Consider the following 21892-nt stretch of genomic DNA (forward strand, 5'->3'; position numbering starts at 1 on the left):
TCTTTCTCTCTACAATTTTCTCCTTCTATCCTTGGATTTTGTCCCTTTCTCTATCTTTTTTCGCCTTTTCTGTTTAATTTTTCAAACCATTATGGTGATCAGTGGCGTTTTCAAAAAGCATTCAGTGAATTTTAATGTTAAATTTATGTATGAATAGAAATAGAATAACTTTTAACAAAGTTAATATGAAATAAAACAATAATTTTTGTTAATTTGGACTCGCGTATTAGCCAAGTTTTTGAAATTCAGAAAATCGCCAAAATTTGGTTTAATATTTAACATAATTGGTTTGATATTTTAGCTCTTTTGCGACCAGATTGTTTTTAGAAATTAAATTTTATTTTGTTGTTATGATAACGGGGTCTTAAAAACATATTTCCAGAAATATACAGCATTTTAAGTTTTTTGCCTGAAAATATGCTTTGGCAAGGAAGAGGTTAGTTGGTCGAAATTCATGAGTACCACTTTCTGTTCTTCAAAAACCCTTAAAATTAGGAAGGGTAGAAAATTTTTTATTTATAGCTAAAAGAATAACAAATTTTTTATTTATAAGTAAAAGATAAGGTTAAAGGTTTTTTAAAAAAAAATGCATATATCTTGGCTACTTGTATATATATTTTACCCTCTCGCTTTTAGATATTTTAAATAAGTTTTGCTAATCACACTCATCTGTTTCACAAAGTTTCTTCACACACACAAAATTTTTTGTATAAAAACAAATTATTCTTCATAATTTTCCATTCCATTTAGACATCAAACACAATGCTCATATAACTTGTACGATTGAAACGACACTGAAGTCTTATAAAAAGAAAAAATGAAGAAAGAAAGGCACTCAATTTTCAGTGTTGTGCAATTTTAATGTTAACGGATATTATTACCAATTTCTAAATGATAATTAATAATTCTTCTTGTTTTCTTTCAAATTTCTTTTATTTATTTTTTTATTTTCTCATATTTTTTCCTTCTTTTTGCTTTCATACAAAAAATATTATGTCTGAATATAGTTGAAAGTGTGCGAGATGGTTGTATGAATGTTTTATATTTCTTATTATAAATATTAAGATGTGCTGTAACTATTTTTCTTTTAATCATTGTATATATTGTGCCATCACTATCACTGGATTTTTTTTTCTTTCTTTAATACGATTGTCGTGACTTCTGTATATGAAAATTAATGATTTTAATTTTTTGGTTTTTATAGAAATTAGAAAATTAATTTTCATTTAAGTAAGCACAGATAATGTATACAGATATAATATTTTATATAGATTTTAAAAAATATTTCTACTCTATTGTAAGATAAATATTTATTGAAATAAAGAGTGTCCCAAAATTTACGCAAAAAGTAATTTTGATAGAAAACATAGGTTTATAGTTAAAAATTGTAAATTTTTTATTGATTTATATAGTATACAGTACAGCGTTATGTAAGTGTATGAAATAGCATATCGGGTAAATGGCCTCCAAGACTTTTCCGACACATATACACACTCTTTTGTTGAAATATTTCATGATTGTTTTGCATAAATGTGACTGAATTTCGTTGTTACAGCGCTCAATTTCCTCCTTCAAGGCGTGGGTGGCCGTGGGCTTGTTGAAATAAACCTTAGAATTCAAAAAACCCAAACAAAAAAATTTTCTATGACGTTAAATCACATGATTTGGGCGGCCAATTATGATTATCAATACAATAAATTACACGACCAGGAAAAAACTCATTCAGTAATTGAATTTTTTGTCGGGCTGTATGGTATGTGACATCATCTTCTTGAAACCACATGCCGTCCATATCCATATCTTGCAATTTTGGCATAAAAAGCTAGATAATTATTTGGCGATATCGAGCTTCATTAATCGTTATTTTTTGACCAGCTGTACTTTTGAAGAATAATGGTCTGATGACGCCTCACATCCGCACCAAACAGTGACACGTTGTGGATGCATTTGTTTCTTGAGAAACACATTAAAGTGCTTATGATTTTTTAAATTAAATGAATTAAAAATTATTTTTGTTCATTATTTTATAAAATTATTTAATTTATGATTGAAGATAAACACATATTTTATATATATATATCTGAGTGATTAATAACTAAGTGTATTTAATTAAATCTGTCTGATTTATTTTTATATCATGCAGAAACAATAAAAATATTAGTTATTGAAATCAATTTCATAATAGCTTACACATGTTATAAATAAATGAAAATATTTAATATTTTATTTATACATTTAATTTACACACATGTAAAATTACAAACATACATAATATGCACATTAAAAATAATTACGTATAAGTGTGCATGCATGTCAAGTGTCAAATTAATTTTTTTTATTTTATTTTATTTTATTGTTGTATTGCACTTTTTTCTTTCTTTTTCTTTTTACAAATCGTTAACATTTGCTTAACTTATACTTAATAAAAAATTAAAAAACAAAAACAAAAATTAAATTATTATGTCTCGCCATTAATTTTTGCTTTTTAAATCAGTTCAGTGCTATTTTTATTTTATTTATTTTTTTTTCATATTTTTTCCTATTAACATTTATATGCTAAGTGACTATTATTTATTAAAAAAAAATATTAAAATTTCATATTACTACTCACACTGAAATTAAAACTGAAATAAATACTTACTCAGAGCAGCAGCTTTTCTACAATAATAAATATATGAACAATAAGAGGAGTTGAAAATTTTTTAAACCACGAAATCTTGTAAAGTTAGTAAACATGGAATCAATTTCATATTGTAAACAAATATGTTTGTGGTTTTTATATTAAAAAGTTAAAAAAAAAAGTGAAAAAAAAAAATAACAATCAACAAGTCCGTAATTATTAAAAGAGGAGTAAATAGTACAACAGAATTGAAATAGAAAATCACAATGTTTCTATTTGTATAACAATAAAAAAAAAATGTCATCCTTTGCCTTTTCTCTCTATTTTAACGGTTCATTTATAAATAGTACAAATCATCTTAAGAGATTTTGTCTAAGCAATGCGTATACTGAGTTTCTTTGAACTTTTACCCTGAATGATATTGTTGTAAGTGGTGGGGGATGAAAGGTTATTGAAATATATGAAAAATTTTTGAAATATTTGAAAAAAAAAAATTAAAAATTAAATTGCTTAACAGTCATATAATTTTCAATTTAATAACAAAATTTAGTGTTAAATCTGTAATTAGCAGGTTCTTAAGGGCTAAAATTATTAAAATTTTTGAAAAAATATTTCTTTATACTAAAATCACCATTGTTTTATCAAAAATCCAAAACCATTTCAACTATTTTTTAATTGAGTTTAATCAAAACTTTGAAATCAAAAATTCATCCAATGTTTCAAATTGAATTATGTTAAATCTTTAATATTTTTCCAATCTTTATTATCAGCAATTTTAAATATGTACTACAAAATTTGGAAAAAATTAATTGTAAAGCAAATGATTTGTGAATTTAGGTGAAATGATTGAATGTTAAACCAAAATTTATTCTGTAAAATCAAAAAATTTTTTTGTTAAATTAAAATTTTTTTTTGTTAAAATAAAAAAAAAATTTGTTTAATTAAAAATTACTTAATTTCAAATGTAAATTCTGTAATATTTTATCATTTAACTTTTAATTATTATTAATGTGTATAATTACTTCTTAATTATAAAATAATCTTGCACCTATTCAAATTTTTAAATATTTCCTTTTCTAATTCATCTTGTAATATGCAATTAGTTTCCTTTATTTTAAAATTTAATTACAAAATCTTGTAATTGTAATACTTATATATACGTATAATACTTATAAAAACAATAATAATTATAATTTATTATATACAATAAAAATTTTCCCATAGTACCTAATGAAATGGTATATAAAATACTTAACGAAATCAATTCAAATTATAATTTATAAAGGAAATTTCAGTTCATTTTTTATGGTAATGCGATAATTGAAATTTTTCTTAAAGAAAATACAATTTAATATTTCCTCTTTTTAATTCTCTTAAACAAAAAAAAAACAATTTCTTCTTGTAATCCGTATTGTAATAATTTTTAATTTAATAACAAGTTTTTTTTTTTATATATATAAAAGTTATAAGAAGAATTAGAAGACCAAAAGTTACTACTCTGTTTATAATAAGTTTGTTATTAAATAAGGAAAAGAGAATTAATTTTTTTATAAAAAAAATTTATAATACTCGTATTCTTTCATATATACCTTTATATTTATAATTTCTTTCAAGGTAAAAGTAATTGTAAATTAATATTTTTTTTTAATATTGAAATTATAGAATATCAACATTTTGTGAAAGGAGATTATTTTAAATAATAATTTTTTACTCTTATACAAGATTGTTAAATTATTTTTTCTCAGTGTGCCAATATTGCCTAAGATAAGTTTCCGAAAGCTTTTCAAAAAGCAGTCATTCAAATGGAATTTAAATTAATTATCAAATTAAAATTTATAACAGTTAAAAGTAAAAAATTTGAATGGCTCTTACTCTTACTGCTATATGGGTTTAACTAAGAATGTAGAGTAATTGAAAGCAGTTTTGATTTTAAGTTCAAATTTTGAACTTGGTTCTAACAATATAGAAATATAGCCCTTTAGTAATATAGCCCTTTAATAGTATTAATTTGGTAATCTAAATATAAATTCCAATATAACTGTTATAATCGTCTCTCAATCAAAATATGTAATGTAAAATATTTTTGATTTTGAAAAAATATTTTTATTTCTATTAATATAAATATTTTTGAATATTAAAATTTATTTTCAATTTATTTTGAATATGCCTTTAAAATTTACTATTTATTTACTATTTAAAAATTATTATTTGCCCTTTAGATTACTATATAAAATATGTTAATGCTCCTTTGAGTGAATATAGACAATTTAAAATATTGAATGCATTTCTTTGCATCACTTCAATATTGTCTGTCTGTTTCTTTTTTACACTTAAAATATTCGATTAAATTCCAATTTCTTTAAAAAGCAAAATTAAAAAAAAAAATTTTTATTTTAAAATATTCTCTTTTTTTTTAACTTTAATATATTATGTTTATACATAAAATATGTATAAACATAATATATATATATATATATATATATATGTGTGCATGGTTATCTGTTCATATATTATGTTTTTCCTATATATAATTTATATTACAAATATTTAATCAATTGGCGCCATAATCGCGCTAAAGCACTACCGCCCTCCACTAAAATTGCTATCATATTGTATAGTCATTTACTATTACTATAACCTCTTTCGCTATCACCTATCACATATACATATTTATTACTAGTTTAATATAATCAACACCAGCAACATCATCATCATCATCATCATCGCCGTTATTATAAATAATGCTATCATAATAGTATTTTAATTTTGATTTTGTTTTTTTGCCTTTGTTATTGTTGTATTATTATCATAAGTATCTTGAAATAATCTTCTTAGATTTTGCTTGCTTACTCGTATTTACTTGGCTTTTTTATTTAGCAAATTTTCACAAAAAGAAAATGTATCTATGAGTTTTAGTCTGTCCGTCCTTCCGTCCATATCTATAAATGTTTATATATGGAAAAAAAATATTTACCTATTTAATTTCTTCGCTTTGTTGGTTTCTCTGAATTTTTGAAAATTTATCGTAATGAAACCAATGTTGTATTTGAAATCCCGCTTATGGAAAAAAAATAACCATTTAATTATTTTACCGCGAAACAGCATAGATAAATACGATATTATAAGCACAAATTGCCATAAAATTAACTGGTACCTTAAACCTATTTTTTTTGTTTCAAAAAAGGTATTTTCTCTTAGCCGGTAAGGTGCAGAAATCTATTCAAAATTTATGTGCATTAATAAATTCGTCATTATTTATTTAATAATTTATTTTCTTCAGCAAAAAAATTTTTCTAGTCTCCTTTTGAAGATTTGGTGTATAAAATAAATTTTTATTAAAGTCAAAGTCTATTTATTAACCTTAACTTCCCTAATTAGTTGTCAAATTTTGCAATTATGCTAAAATTTCTTTTAATTTTTATTGTAATCCTAAAATTATGCAATATTTATTACATAAAACGATTTTTATGAAATTTAGGAAAAAGGTGTTTTCACTTTATTTAAAGGAAAAGTGCTGTTTTACAAACCATTCGTTTAATTCGAATTTAATTTTTATATGAAAACTTTGAAATCATAAAAATGTAAGGCTATACAAAACCAGAAATGAAAAGAAATTGAATTGAGAAGAAAAATCAAAGAGTGTTTTAAGAGTGATCAATGACATCGGATGAAATGCTTGCTTACTACATTGACTATATAATTTGCTACACACGTACACATAAATGTATGTAAATATTCTTTTGTATATAAATGCACTATGAAATGCTGGAAGATAGAGAAAGAAAGTATTGATAAGTTTATGCATTTTTCATTTTATTTTCTTTTTATTATTTCTGGTTATTGTAATATCGTAGTATAAGTGTGTGTTTAATATGACTGACTGCATTTTTTAAAATAAATATGTATGTATGTAGATGCACGTATATATTCACATACGTTATATCTATTGCATTTTGCAATAATGAATAGAAAAAATAAACAGACACATGCTTGTGCACACATGTTTGTATTTGTGAAGGAGTATAAATGAATTTCTGTACATATATACATATTTACATATTTACATACATATATTTGGAATTTTTATAACGGAACGGAATGTTTGTTTACTGCAAAATTAATGACCACCAAAGAATTTTCATTTTATTTTGTTTGTATATTTTTTTCTTCTTATTTTCATTTTTCTCTTATGTCACCATAATAATACTATGGTAATAATATTGCCACAATACTATCAAATTTCTATGTAGTTTGTGAGTTTCAAATTTTTTGGAAGAAATTTTCAAAAATGCGGTATCTCCAAAAATTGCAATTTTTAAATTTGACGAATTCAAAATTTAAAAAAAACAATTCGAATTGTATTTTCATTTTGTTTTTACAATAGGAAATTTTTGAACTAACTCAATCGTTTATGGAGTAACAGACTCAAAGTAATTATTTGGGAAATTTTTACAAAATTGTTTATTCTTTAAGGTTTGGTCAAATTTACATTTAAATAAATTTTTTTTTCTAACTTCAAATAAAAATTAATAAAAATTTTTATTTTTTCATTTCAGGTAAGCAGTACAAATTATTACTATATATATATGTATATCCAATATTTCAAGATTTGTAAGTATGTTTTGAAAAAAAAAGGTTTTTTACATAAATTTTAGAAGCATAATTTAAAGCAAAATCTCCACCTTTGAAAGAAGAGCCCAAAAAATAAAATTTTCATAGTATTTTAACAAATTTTTGCGTTAGAAGAATCGAACTAAAACTGTCAGATGATACAGATGGGGTAATAATACACCGTTACCAGCTCATAAGAGACTATTGATGTCTCCACTTGGTGTAGAACTCGCCCCTACAACTCCCCCTCGAGACATATCCCCCTGATAAATTCGAGTAATTTGAAAGACTCAGAAGAGTACACCTCCGCCAAAGTTATTTTGCAGTTTATTAGTATTTCCTTTCTTTTGCGGAGATACGGATGAGAATTCTCACCTAATTCCTACCCAACTCTATAATATTTCTAAAGCAACCCTGGTCGTAATCTCTCAGAAACTCTCTGGCCTATTGAAAGTGCAGAAAACCTCTCCGACGTACCTCTACCAATAGAACAAGGAAATATTTGAATGAAATAAAACAATGAACTTAATTCTTGTTAATGGCCTTATGCCTCATTTAGTAAAAATAATTTTTCAAGTAATATTTTGCATATTTGAAGATTATATTTTATACTCTTTAATTTTTTTAATTTTTCTGTCACTTAAAATTACCGAGGAACTCCAGAATTTCCTTCAAAATTTTAAAATTTAGTAATTATTAAATTAATATCAAATTACCATGTCTATTGTACAAGGGTTGTACGATGTAATTTTCAGTACTTACAAAAATAAATAAATGCATATTAACAAACAAATTCTATACCAATTTGGTTATTTTTCTTTTCACGAATACGAGAGTAGGTTGATTCGTAGTGTGGTAGTGGTAATTGTTGGTTGGTGGTAATTGTGGTTACTACATATTATATACACTGTAAGTTAATAAAAATAATCCAATATGATGGTAGGTAGGAGTTTTATTTTTTCCAATTTTTATTTATTAATATTAAAAAAATTTTTCTTCGATTCTTCGATTTTATAAATTTAAATTTATAAAAAAAAAAATATTTTTATGAAATTTATTAGAAGAATTTATTTAGAATTCCTTTAGGATATTAATACAAAAGAGTAAATATGAATTTTTTTCATTTATTAAATTTATTTTCTTTTTTTTTATTGTATTTATATAGATAATAAACAAATAAACTATAAAAATTACTATTTTATGCGTATATTCTATAAAACTTTTCTTAATTCTGAAAATTTTCATATAGAATTTCAAGAGTCTTGGCTTTTTCATTCATATTGAATATTTTGCAACAATGATGCTAAAAATATGCAATAAATTAATTTTTTTTTTTCATATTTTTCTTCTTTTTTTACTTACATTATTTATTTTATACAATGTATTAGGCAGACACTAAAGTACTACATGAGCATATGAGCATATTTTATATTTTCTATTTGAAATGCTAATATACTAATATAGTAGTGTTTATTTAAGGATATTCATTCTTTTTTTTTTTTTTTGAAAAATTAGATGTTGGTTTTTCCTTAATTTTTTTTTCTATTTCTTTTTTGAAAATGATTTAAAACAGGAAATAAATTTTGTGTATTTTTCTTCTTATTTAATTTATTAGGTTCATTTCATTCATTTTTCATAGTTTTAAAAAATATTTCACAGAGAGAGAAAAAAAAATGCCTATAAACCTTAAGAAAACTAATAATTTATATGTTTGTACGTACATATATGACAAAAATAATAGGCAAGTTAAATAATATTTATGAAATATTGGGCTTTATAAAAATTTACAGTAATAAATCTGTTATAATTTTGTTTGTGATATAGGATAACATTGGGCATTGAAAAAAAGGGTGTTCAGTATTGTGGTAAGGGATGTGGAAAATATTTGGAAGACGCGCCTTGTTAAATTTGTTTATATCTAATATTCACAAATGGGTTTTTTTAGAAGACTTATGAAAACTATTTGAGGAGGCTTATAAAAGTTTAACTAAAATTCTGGCCGCAAAGTGTTTAGTGCAAAATTGCAATATTATAGTTTGTTAATTAATTTTCAAGACATATGCTTAAATAATTTTTAAAATTTCATACCAGGTATTAAATATGCTGAAACGGTTGCTTCAACCGGTTCCAAACTAAATACGATTTTAATAATTGCTTCGAATAGTATGCGAAGACTTTGCTTAAAGTGTTCTTAAAATACATAGCATCCGTTCCGAAAACTATTGAAATTTTGCTTTGTATGTAAGGAGTACGTATAGAAAATTAACAGCTCCATTTAAAAGTGAAATTCTAGATTAATAAATTTTATATACACAGTGGCTATTATTTGCACTTTCTCTATATAAGGTTCATGTAGAATACCCCTTAAATGCTATTAATTTAAAAAAAAAACTCTCCACTATTAATTTATTCATTTAATGCACATTGATATTTTGATAAATATAAGTGAGTTTCGACCTACAGTTAACCTGATCAAACAATAAATTTTTTATTTCTCAAATATTTTATTTTGTAAAAAAAAATTTTCTACTGCATTTTTATAACAGTAAAAATATTAATAGAAATTTTTTTTATTTTTTAGTAAATAGGAAGAAATTTTTTTTAATCACGTAGATATTTTAATTCCTTTACTTATAATTTTATGTTTGCATTGGGTAATTTGTTTGGTATTCAAATAAAAATGGAATTTATGAAAATTAAAGATTTTCCTTATGATTTATACAAATTTTTAGTAATTTAAATAGACATTTGAGTAAATTGAACATGAATTATGGTTACACACAGTAGCCAGATAATTTGTTTTAAAAAATGAATATGAATTGAGTTTTTGATAAAGTGAAATTGTCACTATAATTTTATTGGTCCTATGTCCTAATTTATAAGTAAAAAATACGTAATTATTAACTTTAATAAGGTTTACAATAAAGTCTACATTAAAGTCTAATTTAAAGTCTACATTATAATCTCCAATTAGGTCTCCAATCAAGTTCACAATCGTCATCTATATTCAAATATAGTTGGTTTTCGTGTAACATTCAAATATCAAAGAAAAACCTTTATAGTTATTGTAAATAAAAAAAGTTGAAGTATATAATTTTAAAAAAAAATTTTTAATAATTATTTTGCAAGTTAAGTAAATGAATTGTTATTTTTTTCCATCTATATTTATTTCTTTGCTTCTCAATCAATTTAAAATCAATAAAAATACATATTTTATGAACCTTCAAGTAACAACGAGTTTATTACATTGGTAAGTTCATAAATTTTTTCTTTTTCTACTTCTCTATATATTTCTCGTCTTGTTTTGATCTCCATTAAGTCAAAAGTTATAACTATTTATTTACTACGATTAAGTCAATAATATTTTTGGTAGTGCCTGATACTTATTTTTTTTTTGAATTTTTTTTTTTATTTTTTAATGACATTTTTATGATCTTAACCAATATATGTATATATTGGTAATAGAATTGCATAAACATTGACGTATATACGTATATAAAAAATAACTTTGAACTCATTTTTTTTTTTAAAAATTTCAAAAAAATATTGTTAACATTTGGGCTACTTTAATTAGTGTTGCAAAATCTGTAGTAAGCGTACCCAATAAATTTTTTAAATTTTCAAGATTTTGCAAAGGACTAAAATTTAATAAAACTTAACGAAATAGAATAAACAGAATTAGATAAATTCTTTGCTAAACAGAGTAGGGTCTCGCATTTCTGTAGTTCTTGTTCTGGTTCACATGTTCTATATAGGTTTTTGTTTTTTAAATACTTGGAAAATTTGAAAAAAATTAAGTAAACATTTTGACTGCGATTTGCCGAATTAGCATATTTTCTGTAATATGTGACTTGGAACATGGCTGGTTTGTTGGTGGGCGTGACTGGTCCGTCATTTTGCTATGATTATCGGTAGTCTATCTAAGTCAACCAGCTCTTTTGAAGAATTTAATTAAATGATCGATGTCAATCTTTTATATCTCGCCCAGCCCCGTCATGTTTTCCCTGTTCCAAGTAATCAGTCCAGCCTAGAGTCGGACACTCGCAAGTCGGACAGTGAGAATGAGTCTTCTCCTTGTCCATATCCCGGTAGCTATAACACACCTTAGCTTAGCCGCATGTTCTCATAACGAAATTTGATATGTCACCAAAAATTGTTTACTACCACTGCCTTAATATAAATGTAAAGTACATACAACAAATAATGGAATGTATTGATTGAGTTTTAACATAAATATTTTGATTACTTTTGTATTTTTATTGCTGAAAGTACTTAAAATAACAACTGAAATAACTGGAATTGAAAAAACAACAAACATAATAATAATGGAGAACCAATAATAATAATTATTACTTACTTATAGTTCGCAGACATTAAGAATAATAATTTTCTTTTGCGTAAGCAAATTTTATCGGTCATCGGACCAATTGAAATTTATTTTTTCATTTTTCACTCTTGGTTTTTAGTTTACTTATATATTTAAAGCTTAAAAGTGAAATGATTATTAATGAAACTTTGTCATAAATTCTTAATATTTTTAGTTGGAATTGTTCTAAATTAATTGTTGCACAGTTCCATGTGTGCATAATTTTAATTAAAACTGTTCATTTGTAGGTTTATAAGGTTTCCATATGAGCATTGTTAAATTTCGGATTTAAAAGAGTTACAAGTGCAACAATTTGCAGTAAAATACTGGAATTTCTAATTTTGGCAAATCATATTCAAATTTGTCAATAGTCAGTTGTCGCCCCTAAATTCAAATGCGTTCATTTTTTGAATTTCAATTTTATTTTAAATTTGATTTAACTGTCTCAATCATTTAGTATTTCTGTTCTTTTCTGATATTTTCAAAAATATTCAAATTTCTTGTTTTTATTATTTTTAACATTATTCAATTTTTGATTTCTTTATCAGATATCTTTTTTCATTTTGAAATCATTATTAAAAATTTTTATGGTTTAATTGAAATAAAATGTTTATTTTGTTGAATTCCTTGAAATTATTTTTCTTTTTATTTTAAATTTTTCTTAATTTTTTATGTCTTACCATTATCCAAAGTTTCCATTAACTTTATTAATATTTTAATCTCATTTAAATATATAATATATTGGTGTACTAATGGTATAATATGGCGATATGAGAGTATATGTATCCTATTAAATTATTATACCATTCAAAAAATAATTAAAAAAGCGAGCATAGGTAATGAAATAAAATACTTAAGATATAGTGTAAATTTCAAGAAATAAGTAATTCAAATTGGTCTCTCTTCAGTATTTCAAATATATGATGTTTTTAGATTTTCAGAGGCTTAAATTCAGAGCAAATTTAAAATTTTAGATTTTTAATTTCAATTTTGAACATGATTTAATATGTACGCTCCTTTTTAAAATTAAATTAGTTGTTTTTGTAATAGATAATTAAACGAAACCTCAATTCAAAAATTGCTTTTGCAATAATTGCAGAGTATGCATAATACGGAGCCCCGTCTGTTATGAGAACAAAAAATTAATAAAATTAAAGTGGAGACAACAACCTTATTGCGAAGATTTACCGTAAAAACTTAACATATCTTGTTTTTTCAGCTATTCTCGTACTTTTAAGGTCTTTACGAGTATTTAAAATTTTATAAAATCGATTAATTTGCTTTTAATTTAAAATATTGGCATACAACTTCCAATTTTACAGAGTCTTTTTTATTTGCCGTTAATTAAAATATATCGAAATGAAAAATGCATTAAAATGTTATGGTCTTAAATTAAATGAGAAATGTAAGCAATAATCGTTAAGGTAAAAATAACAGTTTAGTAACAGAATAATCGCGAAAAAAGCAGAAAAACCAAAATAAAAATTTTCAAAAGTATAAGTATAGTTAATCTGTTAATTTAGGTAAATGATTTCTGAAGGACATTTTTATTCTGCTATTACATAAGATGTAAGCAAGGTGGGAGGAAAATATCAGAGGTTGAAAAAATTTAATTTAAACTTATGAAAAATTATCAAATTGCCTAAGAAAGGTATTGTTTTCACACCGAATTTTGCATATATCGAGTTTTTGAGTGGAATTCATTTTCCCGTGATTTTGAGATATGTTGTCTTTTAGTTACAGGATCTTTGCTGCCATCGATTTTTAATGATTTTTTGATGAAATTAGTATATTTTAACCAGTCAGTTTTTATGCAAATCAGAGGACAACAACTGGACCTTTACTAAAAACTTAACAATAGAATGTGAATTTCGAAGAAGAACCAAATTTACGTTTTTCTATGCATATTGGTAAGAATTTTGAAATTTATTTAACTGAGAAGAGAAAATCCACTGTTATCGTTTATGTGTTGACCATATCAATTCTTGTTTTTTATTGTAATTAACTTCTAAACCATTTAACTTTATGCTACCTGCATTTTTTTCTTATTTACTTCTTATCTTTGTATTTTCTTACTTAAATTTTTATAACAAAAATAAATCTAGATTAATTTTTAGTCTGGACCACCAATATAAAATAAAAAGTATGCCCCTGAATTAACGAATTCTTGCTTTTTGTTTATACTTTATGAATGTTCTCTCAAATAGAAAATAACGTGTAGTACAACATTTAAGTACTTTTAATAAAACAATACATTGTACTTACTGTCTATTTCATATTTAATAACAAATTATAATAATTTACTTAAAAAAATATAAAAGTTAAAATAAAAATTCAATAAGGACTGATTTTACTTGGCTGCCTGCCACCATTATGCTGAAAAAAAAAATTATAAAATTGTTTGCTACTGTCATAAAGGCTTATTTACTTCCTCTTGTTTAGAACATTTGAAATGGAGTAAAATAATCGCATTATTTGTGGTATGATAGTAATAGCCTTGTAATTAAGCAAAAATAAATAAATAAAGAATAAGAGAAAAAATCGGGTGAAGGAGAACATTAAGGTGAGGACAGACAATATATTAAGGGAAAATTATGAGGTAAAGTAATTATTGTGGATGTAAAAAGAGTGCGGCTTAATGCAAATGAAAAGCTGGTATACCATTTTTTTATTATATAATAAAAATAAGAAGTAATTAAGAAAAAAAAGTACAAGCAATAAATAAATACGCAAAAGTTATTTTTTTTAATACATAAAATGCCAGATGATGCCATTGAAGTCTTCCTTGAATTAAAATTTCATAACTTTATTGAGTTTTAAGTTGTTTTTAATTGCTTTTATTATCAACTTACCAATATATTGCGTGTGTGTGTATAGTTTTTTTATTTGTTATTCTTCAAATCTCCCCCTCAATATGTTTTGTTTTTCTTTTTTCGTATAATAATTTGAAGAGTGTGTCTACAATAACTTTTTTTTTTCTTTTACCTTTTAATTTTCATAATTTCTTATTACAAGTAAGTACATTTTGAGTATAGAGGAGAGCACAGATTGAAGCTAAAATATAAATTAAAAATTTTATTATAAGTACAACATACATTTATTATAACAAATAAGTTTTAGAATATTTACAATAATTTAGAATATAAATTGAAAAAATTGCCACCATTAAAATAATTTACCTTGCTAACTGACAACTTGTGTATTCAATTTGAATTCAATAATAAAGTTTACAAGATTATTTTGTATAATTACATGTGAACAGCCGTGTGTTAAGCCACTGTTTGAAGAGAAAATTTGCCAAGATGAAAATTACTGATTCCAGTGTATAATTTCAGAATTCTGGGAATAGGTTTCAGAAGAAAATATATGACATTTGCTTCCATTTATTTATACTAGGACTTTAACAAACTTCTTGAACGAATTAAGAATTTTCTCTTTATAATGCTAAAATTTTCTTTGTGTATAATATTTTCATGTCAATTAAAAAACCTTTCCTGTAATCACAATTGACCTCCTAATAAAATTCCCTTTAAATCTACTAAAATTCATTAAATATCAGTTAAATGTATAAAATCTGTGCTATGAATAAAACTATATTTAACAATCTTTCGGGGTCTCACAGAGTTGATTTCCAACAATCTTCTGGAATAAAAACTGTAGAATTCGGGGAAACCTTTCGAATAATATTTTGTAGATCAAATTTACCTATTTTTATATAATTTTAGTGCAACAGGAGGGCCTAAAACTGATTGGATGAACGATTTATTAATGAGGACTCCTCATACAAGTTTGTGATTTCAATTTTATACATATAGATTCGCGACAGTTTTTTGGTCATTGAGTTTTGTAGTAATTTCGATGGTAATTTTTTTTTAATAATTTCGAATAAAATTAAAATTTTAAGTGTGCTTACAAAGTCATATGGTCATATTTTTTATAATCTAATTTTTTTCCCTTACTTTATGTTATATTTGATTCGTAAAATTGTGTAATTGGTCAGGTAATTGTGTTATATAGACATATATACTTAATCATTATTATAATTAATTTTTTTTTCCTCCATTAATTATAAATTAAATGCTTAAGCGACAAATTTAAATAAAAAATGGTAAGAAATAAGAGAGAAGAACAAAAAAGAAACCATTTTTCACCCACTACTTTTTATTTTACTTTATTTTTTAACTAAAAGAAGTTTAATTTCATTTTATATACACAATTGGTAATCATTATTTATCTTTACAAAAAAAAAAAAATAACAATAATTAGCATTTTCAAGGATTTTCTGTCTCTTACATTATTTATTTAATTTTTTTTTTAATTCATTTCATTTTCATTTCATTGTCTAGTATACTAGAAATTATTTTAAAATTAAATTATAATTATTGTGTGTGCACAATGTGATTAGTTTGAAAATGAGTTGACAGATTGAATTCATACTCTTGTATATTTGTGCAGCACATGTCAAAATTAGACAAATGATTTTTTTTTGTCACTCAATTATTGTTTGTCAAAAACAAAAATAATGACTTGTAATTGGAGTACTTACATACTTATATAGAAAATGTCAGAAAATAATTTTGTATTGAAAATTGAAAAGAAATTTTATTTTATTATTGGATATTTAAATTATGAAATAGAATAATTAAATAAATGAAAAAAAAAATTTCGAAATTATTAAATAAAATGTTGAAAAAATTTATTTATTGTCATTTGAAATTTTAATGAAAGTAAATGAACATTTTAATCAAATAAAATTATTTCGATTTTATTTTGTTTTTATTAAAATAGGATAGAAAGTGAAATTTTATGTATTTGAAAATTCCGAAAAGAAACTTAATTAATTGCACTTTGTTTACTTTACTTTTACTTTCTTTATCAACATATGAAGGGCATAAAAATATGAAATGTTCTTTTATATTTTTAAAGATAACTCAATCAATTAGTTCGTGAAAAATGTTTTATACAAAATAATTAAAAATAATATTGACAATTTAATTTCTTCTATGGCTAATTTTTATAGGTAATTTTCAAATGGCAGAATTTTCCAAAATTTTGATATTATTTTTCATATCTTTTCTTAAATATCACATAAATGTCATAAAATAACTTTTAAATTGCCAGTCATTTTGCAAAATTCCAAGAGATTTTCAAAGCAAACACATTAACAAAAACTATACATGGAAATGTGACATATTGTCACCTGAAATAACTTCCAAAAGTTTTAAATAGCTTGGGATGTGTACATACATATTACAGGTGGTTGCACGAGAGAGAAATGTTACACATTCTCATTACTCATTTTTCTCTCGCACAACAGTAACAGCAAATATTAGATAAAATTTTTAAAATATCAAACATATTTTGTCAAATGACAATTCTAGTTATAACCTTGTAGTTAGTAAGAACTATTGAATGAAGCTAATAATTTGAATGATCAAAACAGTTTAGTATGATTAACATTGGTTCTCCGAATTAGTTATCATTCGTATTGTTTTTGACAGTAAAATTGTTTAATTTTTTTTTTTGGAAATTTAAAAATTAATTTATTTGATTCATATGAAAAATTTCAATATTCGAATTAATTTTTGTTCTTTACAATTTAAAATTTCGCTTATAGTGAAAACTCATACCATTGAAAATTCAATTTAAATGATGAAGAGAATATTTTGACAGTTTGTATTATTATATGATGGCATATAGGAGCAGCACTCTCTTGTATACTTTCAGTGTGTAAACTAAAACTTATGATTGTCAAAAGCTTTAATATTTGCTTTATCTTTTATTATCTTTTATAAAAAATTGGATTTCTTCAAAAATTTCACGAAAAATTAAAATTTTCTTCTTAATTTTATTTAAAATCCAAATAATTTTTAAATATTTACATAAACATTGTTTGTCTATTTGTAGCTTGTATACATGCTATTCAAATAACCTTGAAATATCGAAATTACTCGCATTCATTCATTAAAATTTTTTTTAATTTATTGCTTTATTGGTATAAGTATAATAAATATTTCATAAAATGTCCTTGCACATATTTTTTCTTTTCATCTTATAGACTCATAAAACAGATAATACGTAGTACTTGCTTATTCACTGTCACTTCCAACACATCTCATAAAATATGCTGAAGAAAAAAAAATCATTTAAATTTTGTAACTACTAAGAAAAAAGAAACATTTTTTTTTAGTTTACATTGACAACAGTTTAACAAAAATTGCATTTATTGCATTTCAAATAACAGTTTACAATACCATATAGTATCTTAATACAACTACAACAAACAAACATCTTACAAAATGCAAAAATACCATTTATAAGCATGAAAATAAAATATAAGATGACAGAAACAACGAAGGTTTACAATCATAAAAACACCCTCTTTTACATATACAATTTATTTATAACAGCAATATATGGGTATGTATGCATGTGTATTTGAAATGGAATTATACCGTGAAAGAACTAAGTATAACAATACCTAACCATATTATAATTAAAAAAAAAAATAGAAAATAAAATCGTGAATTTTATCGCGTTTTATTGATCATAAACGATAACATGACACTTTTACCTGTTAAATTTTATTGTTAAAAATAAATTAAAAAATTAAATTTAAAGTAAAAATCAATCAAAGCAATAAAAAGAAAAAATTTAACAATTCCAAAATGTCAATATGTATCAAAAAAAAATCAAAGAACTACCTATACATACATAAATACATACTTACCCATTGTACGTACAATGTTCAAGCAAAAATCACAAACAGTTTTAGAATAGAAAAAATATCGGAACCTCTATGGTCGCACTTTTGTTCTGCATGTTCGTTATCATTACGATACAAAACGTTTTCTGTTTTTTCGCTCATTCTTTTTAATGTTGTTGCGAAATATTTTCATATACATATATACATACATGTATGCATATAAGAAATTTATTCAAGCACGTATCTAACTAGCACAAGAATAATAAATCTAATTGTTAATTCAGAACAAATCAGTGTCTAAAAACAGCGGCAATAATAACAATAATAACAATCACAGTACCATAACACAACAATTAAAAAATTAAATAATAAATTAATACACATGTGCACCACATATATATATATATATATGCATACAGTTAAAACATTCTATTATAAAACAAAACAAAAAATTAAAAATATACAAGGTGTCTGTCTTATTTTGTGATAGGGTAAATAGTATAATTTTTAGTAAATATTTGTAATTCAGGAGTTCGTAAATTTGTGTTTAATGTACACAAAATTTTCTTATTATTAGGAATATAATAATAAAATATAACAGTAATATATATTAATAACATCATTATTATTGTATATCTTCTGTTATATTCCATGAAGATGACATAGTATTTGGGCTAAAAAAAAGTTGGCTATACCAATGAAATGACAAAAACATTGAAAATATTGGACTGATTAAATTTTAAAGAATTCTCCTTGTAAATAGTTATTCCCCGTGTAAACTATTAAACAGTGTATAACACTTTCAACCATATCATTATAAATGAGTGGTGAGAAAAATACTTATACATACATTTTTTTCTGGTAATTGAATATTTATTTTTGTACATGTAAAACTGATATACAAACATACATACCTTTATTTAATAAATTTTTACTCCCATAAATATCTGTTATATTTCTTAGAAAACAGCCTTCCACTTACTATAACTCCCAACCACTCCTTAATAGAATGAAGACATTTTAAAACGGAATTAATGAATGAGTATTCACACACACTAGAAATTGTACACTCTGTTAAAAAAAAATAAATTTAAAATTTACTTTTAAATTAAAAATCGATTATAAATCTCAATTTTTTTTTATATTTGATTTGTTAATGTGCTGTTGTTTTTATAACCTCTTTTCTCACCCTTAATTCATTTGACTGAGTTGCATTTGCATTCCTATATAGCAATAGCAAAAAAAAAAACAAACTTCTTTATTTCTTTCTTCTTTGCACATTAAAAATTGAAAATAAGAATAAGAAAGAAAAAATGAATATGGGTGCGTTTTCTCTTTTATAAATGCTTAATTTGATTCAAATATCCGCTATTTTCGAAATTTTTATTCTATTCAATTCAAGACAAGACAATTATAACGAGTGATCGCGTTATCAATTTTTTTTTCTAACATAAAACACAATAAAGAGTAAACAGAATGCAAGAAATATAGAAAGAAAGAGAATACACGGTTGTGCCGAACATAACATCAATGAATTCCTTAACTTTAGACCTAGATACACAACTGTTTAACAATTTTATTTAAAGTTTTAACATATTGAACAATATTTGGAAATCTCAATTTAACAATTAGATTCTATCTTCCTCGAAAATTTGTTTAAATGACATTTATTTATCAAACTTCGTATGGCCTTTGTAAAACTTCGTATAGACAATATTTGAACTAATGTCACAAATCATAAACTAGACAATCGGAATTGGATAAAATTTCGGTATACATATTTGATTCGGAGATGCTAAACTGTTAAAATTAAGGTAAAACTGCCATATTAGTTTTTGATAGGTGGAATTAAAACTCGCGGAAATTTTCAAAAAATATTTTTATTGAAGCAAACTTTTAATTAGTCACTTTCAGTGTTTATTCTCTAATGTTCTAATTTGATATTGTGAAAGAAATTAATTGAAACAAAATGAATATATAGGGGAAAATCTTAACACGATGCAAAATAATTTTTACTAAGAAAATGAAATTTATTTTTAATTTTTGCTTTTGTACATTAAGCAATTGATTTTTTATTTAAATATTTTTCTTTTCGTTTAGTAGGTGATTGAGTTGAGAATCAACAAATAGTAAATGAAACATAAATAAAACCGTTACGTTTCAACGAACATTTGGCGTTTTGATCGTTTTAAACGCAATTTGATTCCCGCAATTTGATTTTTCGTTAAATTCCGATTTTATTTTTGTCAAATAAAGTGATGGCTGAATTATTATTGAATTACAAATACATATGTATGTGTATTGAATTTTATACTGAATGAGCTCAATAATTTTTTGAGCATCAATTATCTTAGTTTTCAATTCTATATACTTTGAGATATTAGTAGGTATTAACAATCTTTGATATTTGTCAAAATTCTTCAATATGATCAATTAGGAACTTCTAAAATAGGGACTTCAGTTTTTAAAACTGTTTTTTTCTCATTTTGCTATTTCAATTGGGAGTTTTAAAGATAAATTCGCATGGGTTTTCGGCAATTAAATTTTAAAAATTGAAATTGATTTTCAAGAAATTTAAATTGATTTTCAGAAAATTGAAATTAAATGTTAAAGAGCCATCTATGTTGCAAAAGCTAAAATTTTTTTTATTGGCATTTCAATTTTGGGTTTAAAAATTCGAATCACAGATTGCTAAGCTTACCGTTAGTATTTGTAAATTAGAGAAATAATTGAAAAAGGAATTTAACAAATGCTCGAATTTTAACAATTATAACAGTCTAAGGTTACAAGGTTTGTCAACTTCAGGTACAACTTTATGTTACCTACGACTATCTCTTAAATAAATGAAAATCATAATTTAAACATATACAGTATACACAATACACTTAAATGCTGTTATACTTGAATTTATTTGCATATTTCTGTTGTTGATTGTTTCTTATAATTGATTATTGAAAATTAGCACAATAACTTAAATTATTATTAAGTCAACTACAATTAGATATTTATCAAATAATTAGATTAAAAAAATACAGGATTTTTTTCTTTCTCATAAGTTTGTATTAAAATTCTTTGCTTTTTTTATTAATTCTGAGAAAAGAAAAAAAAATTGTGAAAAAATATCGTATGTCAAATGCTTTCAAATAATATTCATTTCATTTACGGCTATTAACGGGTAATATGCAATTATAACAGTTCTAGCAATATGTACAATGTATTTAATCTACATGCATACATATAAACCATATAAGAATAAGAAAAAACTAAGTTAATTGTGCCAAATTACGCAAGAATTTGAAGGCAAAAACAATATTGTATATGTTAATACTTTAAAGACCACACACAGAAGGGTTATTAACACGAGTTTTGAGTTTGTTTTTTTTTTTTCTCTCTTTCTGTGTTACTTTGCTTATAACTATTCTTAAACTTATAATACCCAATAATTATGCAAAAATATAAGCAAGCATATGAATAGGTACCTAGTTTTTGCCCCTATTTTTATATATGTACATAATAGTATAAAATATATAAATTTTTAATGTACGAACAATATTCTATAAACATTAACCTAAATCTATATTTTAATTAA

This window comes from Condylostylus longicornis, unplaced genomic scaffold (genome assembly GCF_029603195.1).
Source record: "Condylostylus longicornis isolate FDR11 unplaced genomic scaffold, ASM2960319v2 ptg000013l, whole genome shotgun sequence".
Classification (NCBI taxonomy): Eukaryota; Metazoa; Arthropoda; class Insecta; order Diptera; family Dolichopodidae; genus Condylostylus; species Condylostylus longicornis.